Source organism: Suricata suricatta, chromosome 7 (genome assembly GCF_006229205.1).
Source record: "Suricata suricatta isolate VVHF042 chromosome 7, meerkat_22Aug2017_6uvM2_HiC, whole genome shotgun sequence".
Taxonomy (NCBI): Eukaryota; Metazoa; Chordata; class Mammalia; order Carnivora; family Herpestidae; genus Suricata; species Suricata suricatta.
In genome coordinates, this window is record NC_043706.1 from 101,395,009 (window position 1) to 101,404,186 (window position 9,178).

Consider the following 9,178-nt stretch of genomic DNA (forward strand, 5'->3'; position numbering starts at 1 on the left):
TGCGTGTTAGCAAAGATCTCCTCAGTCTACCTGCTGAGCTTCTCTCTCTCTGCTTTCTTTCTCCTACCTCACCCTCCAACCAGCCAGAACTCCTTCTGGTTGCTTCTCTCTCCCATACGCCCTCCCTCATCAGTCTTTACTGCCCAGAAGACCCACACCTGTCTCCATCTGACTTATCCACCTATCCTCCTGTCGCCTTCCCAGGGGCACCTTCACTGACCCCTGAGGCTAGGTTTGGTTTCTTCATTGCACTGGCCTGTGGCTCTTTGCATGTTTTTGGTTTGTTAGTTTTTGTTTTTGTTTTGTTTTTTTGGCTTTGTGGGTTCTTTTTTTCTTTCTTAGAGTCGACACACTTGTAATTATTTGTTGACTAATTGCTCTTTAATAATTTGTATAAAGGTTGCATTTTGTAGTAGATTATTAATCCCTTGAGAGTAGGAGAGTTTTCACTGCTCATTCCTTGAACAAATTTATTTATTTTTTTAACATTTATTCATTTTGGAGAGATAGAGCTCGAGCAGGAGAGAGCAGAGAGAGGGGGAGACACAGAATCAGAAGCAGGCTCCAGGCTCTGAGCTGTCAGCACAGAGCCTGAGGTGGGCCTCAAACTGACTGACTGTGAGATCAGGACCTGAGCTGAAGGCGGACGCTTAACTAACTGAGCCACCCAGTTGCCCCTACTTGAACAATTTTAACCGTAGGTTCAACCATGTGGAAGGGCGGGTATTTGAATATTTTGACCTTAAAAATTACGTTTCATATGCTTCAATCTCGTACCTGTTCAGTAAATATTTATTTAAAAATACATTAATAATCCATTCATGTAGGGGTACTGGATGGCTCAGTCGGTTAAGTGTCTGACTCTTAATTTTGGCTCAGGTCATGATCTCTTAGTTTGTGGGATTGAGCTCTGCATTGGGCTCTGTGCTGACAGTGAGAAGCTTTTTTGGGATTCTCTCTCTTCCTCTCTCTCTGCCCCTAATCCTTTGAAAATAAATAAACTTAAAAAAACTTTTTAAAAGTCTTTCACATGGTTTTTAGGCTGTGTGTGTATGTGTGTGTGTGTGTGTGTGTGTGTGTGTGTGTGTGTGTCAGAAAGAGACACAGAGATGAGAGAGAGAAAGAGAGATCAGCTCTTAGTATAACTATTACTAGAAGAATCTTTTAAGTCACACTATTTTTTTTTAAGTTCATTAGGTTTTACAGACATTTTTCAAAATTAAATACAATAATGAATTCCAAAATTGGGTCCTATTTGAATTACAATTTCAGCAGTTTCCCTCTGCTGCTTTGATCTTAGGTCAATTTTCTATTTACCTAAGTTTTCTCCCTTCGGTGAGATGGAACTCCGACAGTCACCGCTTGAGCTTCCTGGAGCCTCACAGGTGAGTGCTGCGTGACTTCCTTCTGACCTGTGGAAGATGATCCAGGACAAGATCCAGACTTGGCACTGCCCTCCCCAACTCCCATGCTGAGCATCAGGAGAGATGGTGGTGGCCGGAAGCCCTCTTCATCGTCCCCTCCTGCAATTGATTGAACTCTTTAAATCCATGACTGGTTCTCCCACACTGTAAATTCCCGTAACATTTATAACTCCCTAGGACGGCTCTGATTCAAGCACAACAAAAATTAGTGGCACAGTAACACCAAGTCTAAGGCATCTGAGTTAAAGTCACTCTAAGACATTTTTAAAAATACTCAGCTTTGTTCTCCTCATACATTTACCACCTCAGAGACTTTGGATGAGAGGGATTTTGAGGGAAATCATTGAGGAGAATGAAAAAAGGCAGCAACAGGAGACATGACAAATATTGCATAGAAGTCTGTCCTCCACCCCAAAGGCCCATTGTTATAAATTAAGTGGTTTGTTCACCTCAACTAAGCATTCAAGACCATGTCCACACAGGTAAAGGTAGCATCTGAAATTGATGGCTTTTTTACTCTCTTAAGTCATTTCAAAGTTAATCGATTCCATAGTTTTATAGACCTGAAAGCAGTTAATATATTCCATCGTACGAATATATCACATTGATTTATCCACTTGACAGATGACAGACTTTTGGATTGCTGCTACTTTTGGGGTGACTGTGAATGATGCTGCTCAAGACATTGGCTCCATTTACTTTTAATTCATCAGACTCTCCTTTTACCCTAAAGAGGGAACTGTGAACGCCTGTAAGTCTGTGACAAATGGCTAGAAACAAAGAAGGCTGCAATCCTTAGGCAAGACAGCAATCTGTGTGTCATACTTGGTATGACCCATTCTTCCTGGCTTCTCTAGAACTTCCCCAGTTCTAGCGCTGAAGGTACTACGATCTGTAAAACATTTAGTTCCATGCAAACCAGGACAGTTGGTCTTCCTAGACTGGAACTTAGTTTAGAAGGCAATTCTAGAAAAGCCCACCTCCTGAGAGATGGTTTTATGGTTTCTGATAAAGGTATAGTAATATTTTTTAAAACTGACTTATGCAGTATCTATCATTTTACAGAATTTCATTTTAGTGGGGAACAATTATTGTTTCATTTCCTTCATAATGAACAATGTCTGAAATTTTCACATATATGAATTTTAAGCTTAAAGCATACATACATTATGTATTAAGGTTAAAACATATATAAAGCACATATATTATATATAATGTATTATATATACAGTGTATATAGTTATATTGCAGTGTGTATATAGTTATATTGCAGGGTGTACATATATATATATATATATATATATATATACCAGCATATGATATTTTTTAAGAGTTTATTTTTTGGAGCATTTTAGGTTCACAGTAAAATTAAGAGGAAGGTACAGAGATTTCTCATATACCACCTGCCCCCATACATGCATAGCCTCCCTCATTATCAAAATCCCCCATCAGAGTGGTACATTTGTTACAATAGATAAGCCCTGCCTATTTTTTAAATGGAGTGCTAATTAATTATGAAGACCTCCCTAAAAGCTGAAAAGCCTCATGTCCACAGGGTGGCAGTATGACACCCATAAACCCAAATAGAAATGAAGTAAAAGCTGTGTTAATAAAACCTAATCTTTGGTTGGTACTATGTAGTTTGATAGGAAAATGAGGAAGTCCAACCAACTACTTGTGAGATCCATGGATTTGTTTTATACTGGTAAACAGCATCGCATGGTTTAACCATCGATGTCTCCAAACCATAAATTTAAGATAAAAAATGTAAATTCAATCTAATAGTTCAAAGGCTATTGATTTGAGCATTCTTTAAAGTTTTTGAAAACTTTTTTTAATGTTTATTTTTGAGAGAGGGAGAGAGAGAAAGAAAGAGAGAGAAAGAGAGAGAGAAAGAGAGAAGGAGACGGAGAGGGAGAGACAGAATGCAGGCAAGGGAGCGGGTCAGAGAGAGAGAGAGATGCAGAATCTGAAGCAGGCTCCAGGCTCCAAGCTGTCACCACAGAGCCGGACTGTGTGATCATGACCTGAGCCAAAGTCAGACGCTCAACCGACTGAACCACCCAGGTGCCCCTAAGCTTTTTCAATTGCAGCTGATAGAACTATAGAATTATGAGACTTAGAAATCACAAAATTCAGTGTTTTATGCCTTTTTCCACCAGAAAATTGAACAAGTCACATTTTCAGATACCATGCCTATGGTATTTTTCATGGAATGTAACTTTATGCCTTTTCCTCCTCTTCAGCAAGGTATTTAAAATTCAGGTGTATGACAGGAATATTATAAGGATAAGATCAAATCTCCTTTACTTTTTAAGTCAGTCATTCACTAGCTTCAATACTTGATTTTCAGAAATAAATTACTTTAACATGCTCTACACCCAATCTGGACACATGAGTATGTTAAAATTCTTAAACTGAGAGAATGGGATTCTAGTACAACCTTTCATTGAAGGCTGAACTTGTCTTCTAGAATGTTCTTAACAGTTACCTATCTAGGAAACAGGCACACAAACAATTACCTTTAACTTGTATTGGCTTCATTAGCAAAATCCTGCTGTTTACAGGCCTGATATTCAAAAATTATATTTCTGCATTCATATTAAAAAAGGAATATGAAGAAAATGTAGTTTTTCTTACAAATAACAGCAGACTTGGAATTTGTCTTGTTATTTATTTGCATCATAAAACATAAGGGTAAGGGAAGTGTGGGCTAGTTTCTTTTGCATGAAAAAAAGGACACTTTCTTCTTCATGAAAATACTGAGAAAAAGTTTTCCTGTTACAGGTTCTAACTGGTACGTTAGGTCAGTGTTCACCTTCTGTTAATAAGCAGGCACTATAGACTCAACAGCTGAGTAAAGATATACTAGCACAGGAGGAAAAAAGAAAATGCAGTCTACGTGTGAATCTAGTGACACATATCCACACTCTCTTCCTTTGTGATGTCAGGTCACAATATCTATGGAATAAAAAACAGTCTGATATCCAAGCGCTCTTCATGCTGGAATCTGTCTTTTTCTAGGAGTCTTTGGTCCTAATCTTAGTTGTTTGTCTTCTGTCTGTCCATGTTGACTCAGCCATTTATCATGGTATTGCTGAAGTTCAAATATGTAGACAGTAAGACTCTAATATGTTTAAATTCTTGTCCTGTTCTATGAACTTTTGTTGTGAGATTCTCAATGCCCACCTCTGTGACTTTTCTAAACACAACCACTGAATAATTGTAATTAGATTAAACAGAGTCATTTTTGTTTGTTTTTAATATTGTTTTTAGTATTAACAAGTGCCCTCCAGGACTGTAATCCACTTGTTGCAGAGGATCTTTGAGACATAAAATGTGAAAGCTGCTTTCCTGAAAAAATAAATGTATTGTCTGACCTAAATAATATATTCTCCACATCATCTGGCCTGACACATGTGAAATGATGGATTGCTATTTAGTTGACCCAATTACTCTCTCTTCTACAAGAGGCCAGGGACTTCTTTCTTACAGACTTGGTTTCCCAGCAGATTCTGAAGTTTGTATAATAACTTCCTGTTTGATAGAATATGAGGTATGAGCACTCTTCTGATATGAATGATGCTTTTGAAAGCTATGTCTTTGAAGTTTCTTACAGGGATGGTTGCTCACCTTTACAACAGATTTCAAAGGCCCATTAAGATAATTTGCCTGCTAAGATAGTTTGGTTGCTCTGAAATGCAAAGCCAGCTTTCTGAGCTCATGTGGGTTTGTCCCCAGGAACTCTCCCTGGCATTGCCTTCCCACCACTAAGAATCTGTGTTCCATTTAGAGAGACCCTGCCTGTCAAACCAGAATTGCCTGAAGGTGTCAGTCATAATAACTACCACTTATTGAATTCTTTGTTAACAAGGCTAGCCTTCTAACCCTCACAACACTGAAAAGCAGACATTTTCCACAGGTGCAGATGAGGAAATTGAGGCTGGGAGACTCAGTAACCTACCCGGTCCAGAATGTGGATTGAACCAATCCTAATTCTCCTGTAGCACATGGCTGTCCTAGGACTCCTCACACAAGGGATGATGACCGCTTGTATCTCTACCCCAAGAGTCAGTGTGGCAGAGTGACATAGGTCCTACCTCCTGAATTAGAAAGCTGACACCTGTTGCCTCAGCCCTGAATTACTGAGACAGAACACTTGCCCTCCATCAAAATAAAATCACTGGGGGTTTTGTTGTTGTTGGTATTGTTGTTGTTTTAAGGTATCCGGGTTTCAATTATTTACCTTTTTATGATGGCAAAAAAACCCACATAAATAAAATTTACCATCTTAAGTGCTTGTAAGTGAACAGTGCAGTAGTGTTATCTGTCGTGCAACAGACCTCTAGAATGTTTTCATCTTGCAGAACTGAAACTCCATACCCATTAGACAATTCCCCCTTCCCTTTGTGCCCCAATCCCTGGCAGCCACCATTCCACTTTCTGTTTCTATAAATTCGACTACTTTAGATACCTTATCTAACAGAATCATACAATATTTGTCTTTTTGTAGCTGGACATTATTAACATAATGTCCTTAAGGTCCAGCTATGTTATAACATATGATAGGATTTCCCTCTTTTTAAAGGCTGAATAATATTCCATTGTGTGTTTATAACACATTTTCTTTGTTTAAATTGAGATATAATTGACATATAACATGGTATATAATTGATATCACAACGTATATGACGTGTTGATTTGATACGTTTATACACTGCAGTATGATTTCCATCATAGTGTTAGCTAACACCTCTATCATGTCACGTTTTCTCTATCTAGTCCTCTGTCAATGGACATTTAGTTGCTTCCACCTCTTGGCTATTGGGAATAATGCTGCCATGAACATGGTATGCAAATATTTCTTCAAGATCCTGTTTTCAATTCTTTTGGATACATACTCAGAAGTGGGGTTGCTGGATCATACAGTAATTCTGTTTTTTTTCTTTTCTGAAGAAACTCCATACTGCTTTTCATAGTGGCTGCACCATTTTGCATTTCTAGCAGCAGGGCACAAGAGTTCCAATTTCTCCACATCTTCACCCAAACTTGTTATTTCCTGTCATTTTTTTATAGTAGCCACATTATTTTTTGTTTCCTTCCCAAAATGGGAAGATTAGAATGGATAACTGTGCATTCTCTTTTAGACTTAATGTTCTGGGATTGTAAAGTATACTTTATGTTTGCACTCATAGGTCTAACAGGAGAACAGGAGAAACCTAATGGAGGACCAGGGGGAGGGGAAGAGGGAAAGAGAGTTGGGGAGAGAGAGGGATGCAAAACCTGAGAGACTACTGAATACTGAAAACGAACTGAGGGTTGAAGGGGGAGAAGGGAAAAGAGGTGGTGGTGATGGAGGAGGGGACTTGTGGGGAAGAGCACTGGGTGTTGTATGGAAACCAATTTGACAATAAACTATTTTAAAAAATAAAAAATAAATAAAGTATACTTTCAAGGTATTCATGGGCTCTCAGGATGACTGAGAGCTTCAGCCTCAAAAAGGATAATGAGTGTAAGACCATCCAGGGTAAGAATAACTCCATTCAAGATACCACTCCACACCATCGCGCAGTGCCCACTCCTGTTTCTCTCCCCACATTTCTGCACCCCCTCTCTCCTTTGCCCATCCTTCCCCACTCCCCAGACTTGCCCTCACTCCACACTTGAATCAAATAAAAAGGATAGTTACATATGAATTTATCTTGATTCATGAAAATTGACTGATTGCCTTAGAACAGAATGCCATTAGTACTTAGCAGTGTTTGCAAAAACTAAGAAAAAGTCTCTATACCTCTGAAAATATTTTTGCCTCATTGATGTATATTAATAGTCACTAATGCCTTAGAACTGTATCACACTGAAGAATTGCAGAGGCTCTCATGTGCAGTATCTCACTTTATATTCCTGAATAAGCTTGACAGGTAGGTTTCATTATATTTCTATTATTGATGAGGAATCCAGCATTGAAAAACAGAGCAGTCTAATCAAGAACTCATAGTAATTGGCAAATTCAGACCTACTTAATCAAGATTTTCCAGGGTGGAGTATATATTTCTGCCTCTAATTTTAGTTCCTGAGGCAATTCTCTTCAGGTCTATATAAATCCATTTTTTGACTTTTTTTTTTAAGAAACATTAAGCAAAAATCCACTCTAAGAATTTTGACTAGGATGTTGAGGTTTAGCTTTTTGAGGATGCCATTGAGGTTTTATGTGATTTTTTTGGTCTGTTACTTAATTCTCTCACAAGGTCATCTCCAGAGAAGGTGTTCAAAAAGTATGTTTGGAGAAGATGGTAGACAGAAAGATGGATAGACGTATGAATGGTTGGATGCACTAACCAAACAACAAATGAGTGAATGAATTCATGAATGAACCTAGAAGCATTTGTCTTTTCCATTGTTGATGAGAACATATTATAATAACATCCTTTTTTAAAAAATGTTTTTTATTTATTTTTGAGAGACAGTGCCAGCAGGAGAGAGAGGGAGACACAGAATCTGAAGCAGGCTCCAGGCTCCGAGCTAGCCTGACGTGGGGCTCGAACCCACGAACCGTGAGATCATGACCTGAGCCGAAGCCCCAGACACTTAACTGACTGAGCCACCCAGGTGCCCCTACAATAACATCCTTGTAAGGGCCATTTATTTATCCATTTAATGAGCACTTTTATCCATTTATTTGATCTTTTCTCACTCCAATTAAGCGTTGATAATTAGAAATATAAAACTGAAAACTACTGTCCTACATATATGCACCCATCCCCCCTTGATATGCCAAGAATTTTGGTTACAAATCAACAGAGATCAATTATCTACCTCTTTAATCTACTGGAAAGTATACTATGACAAACTGTTAAGGTTTTATATCTATCCTGAATGAAAAGAACTAACCATCCCAAAAGATTTTCTTAATATGACAAAAGCAGTTATTGCTTTCATCAAAGTTTAAATGACCAGAACTTATACTAGCTCACTCTTTTCCTACACATTAAAGAAGTCAAAAAGTAACAAATCCTAGAATTATTAAAAGTAAAAAGTAATGCAAAAGTAAGCTTTAAATGAGTGTATAACAATTCACGAAGCTGAATTGAGCCAGTAAGACTGTGGGAGCTGAGAAAAACTGGCCTAACCAGCTCTTCTCCCATAGAAGCATGGGATCTAAAACGAGCCAAGTCTGATGCTGTAAAATGATTCCTCAAAACCTTGGTCATAACTTTACGTATGTTAAAGCGAATTTTATCTGCATTTAGAAAGTTTACCCATATGGTGGTCAATAGAGTCATGATATCATAATGATACTTAAATAACAACATTCCTGTGGCAAAATGAAGGCTCAATTCTGGAAGTTCTGAAGAAATACACACGAAAATGTAACAATGGTTATCTGATGAGGAAAAGAAATTAAGGCGGCAGAAAACATTCTATCTTACACTTCTGAAATGTTTTATCTTTTTATAATTAACCCCATTTTGCATTTTAAGCAGAAAAAAATAATCTAAAATTTTGTTTATGTTTGGCTTCTGGAATTTATGTGACAAATCATTCCCAGAAGATTTCTAGTCTGTATTATAAAGATGACTATTTGCATTCATATCAATTCCTTATAATTCAGTGTGCAGAAAGACATGAAGATCTCAGAGAATATCAGAGCACAGACACTACAAGATGTGTGTTTTTACCATTCTAGAAACATTATTGCCAACCAAAGATTTTTCCAATGTTTTATTTATTTTTGATACAGAGAGAGACAGAGC